The sequence below is a fragment of the Echinops telfairi genome, unplaced genomic scaffold (genome assembly GCF_000313985.2).
Source record: "Echinops telfairi isolate 266 unplaced genomic scaffold, ASM31398v2 ScPeMD7_2010;HRSCAF=2546, whole genome shotgun sequence".
In the NCBI taxonomy this organism is placed as follows: Eukaryota; Metazoa; Chordata; class Mammalia; order Afrosoricida; family Tenrecidae; genus Echinops; species Echinops telfairi.
The window spans coordinates 18,338,956-18,341,376 of NW_022105908.1; positions in this window are offsets into that span (position 1 = coordinate 18,338,956).

The window sequence follows — 2,421 nt, forward strand, 5'->3', positions numbered from 1 at the left end:
GGGGCGCCGGGCGGGGCGCCGGCCAATAACGTCGGCGAGCAGCCGCCCGCTGCACAGCAAAGTTTTAACCCCGGGAAAGAAGAAAGTTACCGGGAAGCAGCTCCGGACGCCCCGACAGGGAGCGGGACCCGGCGGCGCGACGAGGGAGCGGGGACGCCAGCGGGTGGGAACCCCGGAGCCCGAGCAAGGGAAGGCGAGACAAAGAGAAAGCTAGAGGAGCGCCCGGGGAAGCCCCGGAGAGGGGGGTGGGCGCGGCGCGCACCCCGGAGGGGGCGGGGGGCGGCGGGGCCCGGACTGTCAGCCTCCCCCGGGCCCCGCGGCCCGAGATCCCCGCAGGTTTCCGCCGGCCCCCGCCAGCCGAGCGCGCAGGCTGGGGGGAGGGGACGCTTGGCTCCCTCCGGGTCCCAGCCAAACACATCTGTGTTTGTTTTCTTTGCCGCGCTGAGGTCGGGCCTTCTGCTAGCCCAGCCTGGTGGCCCCGGTGGCACTGCGTTCGCGGCCCTGCCCTGGCGGGCAAACAGCCAGGGATCCTAGAAGAGGAGGCGGAGGTACCCTCTCTCAGCCCGCTTTCCGAGCTTGCCCAAGCCCCCGGGGGGTCTCTCTAGGGGAGGATGATCCCCACCTACACACACACACACACACACACACACACACACACACCTGCTTCCTGTCCTGGCCTCAGACTCACAATTTTCATACACACACACACACACACACACACACACACACACACGCCCCGTTGTCACTGTGAGGGTGGGTGGCCCATCTGTCCAGAGTGTGCCCTTGGCACTTGGGGTGCTATGGTGGGAGGGGGCCGAAGGGGTGAGCGTCAGGGACTCCTAGGCATTGGCCAGTGCCCCTCCTAAGACCTCTCTGCCGGGCCTCAGACTGGAGGCCGCCCAGCTCTGCACATCTCCTGAAGCAGACCTGATTTCCTCCTGGGGTCTCCACGGCAGCATTGCAACATGAGCATGTTGCAATTGAGGAAACTGAGGCCTGATCGGCCAGCGTACCCACTGACATCCAGTTGCTTTCTACTTACAGTGACCCTATAGGACAGGGTAGAATGGCTTAGAGTTTGAGACTGTAAAACTTTTAGATCAGGGAGCCTTCTCTTTCTCCAGCGTGGCAGCCGGTGGGTTCAAACCACTGACTTTGAGATCAGTAATAAATTCATTATGCCACCAAGGTGCCTTTATCTCCCAGCTCCTACAGAACTTCTCAAACCATAAACGCCTTAAGGGAGTAGAAAGCCTGGCCTTTCTTCCTCAGAGAGACCGGTGGCTTCAAACTGCTGACCCTGTGGTTAGCAGCCCAGCTTAATCACATACCAGCTAATAAATATCAAATGTTGCAATAGACACAGGGCTCCTCCCACTGGGCCACATTAGTTAAATAGAGGATCCCACCCAATTTATAGTATCCTGGAACATCACCCCCCTCCCACCACATTGTCTGCCAGCTTAACAAAAGGGGGCATGACCACCTTGCAGGAGCAGGCAAAGGGCTTTGGGAGAGAACACACTGGACTGGGCGATTGGCACTGCCGTTACTGTTGCCCTGGTATTTTCCAGGAGTGAGCTAGTAATAGACCCAGTTGGAAAGCTCCAGGTTCCTGGTTCTGGCCCTTCAGCTAAGTCGCTGCCTTGAGGGCATGGCGTGCCTCCTGTTGTCACATGGGTATTTTCAGAAACTCGGAGATTCTAAGCTTCGGAGGGGCCTCAGGCTGGCCTGGCCCAGTTCAGTGTCTTTGAAGGACCACCTTCCCAAGCTCCCTGGAAACACCACCCAAGTCAGGGATGGGAGCTCAGTGCAGAGACAGAAATCCATTCCATCACAGGGCAGCCTGGGATCCTCCTCTGCCCTGGAGTAGTACTTTATACCCTTGCCTCTCTCTGCCACTTGCCCCTTTCTTCACGGTTTCTGTAGGCTTGGCCGTGTGGCAGAGAGACCTTCGGGTGATTCGTAAGCATACTTAAAATAAAAACAAAATTCCTCCCTGCCATTGAGTTGATTCTCACAGTGACCCTATGCGATAGGGTAGAACTGCCTGTGTGGATTTTCAACACTCACTCTTTACAGAATTAGAAAGCTTCATCGTTCTCCTATGTAGGGGCTGGTGGTTTTGAACTGCCAACCTTGTGGTTAGCAGCCCAGTGTCTAACTACGACTCCACCAGGGCTTGTTTGGACTGTTGTTTGGTAAGCAATGGTAAACTGAAAGTCAGTGCAGCTGGCAAGAGGGCACAGTTTGGAGCCAGGGTGGTGGAGTTCAAATGGTCTTGATAGACCTTGTCAAGTCTATCGATCTCTCCACGCCTCAGTTTCTTCGTCTGTAAAGTAAAACAAAAAAACAAACCAAATCTACTGCCACAGAGGAACTTCCAATTCACAGTGACCCAGGATAGAGTTTCCAAGACTG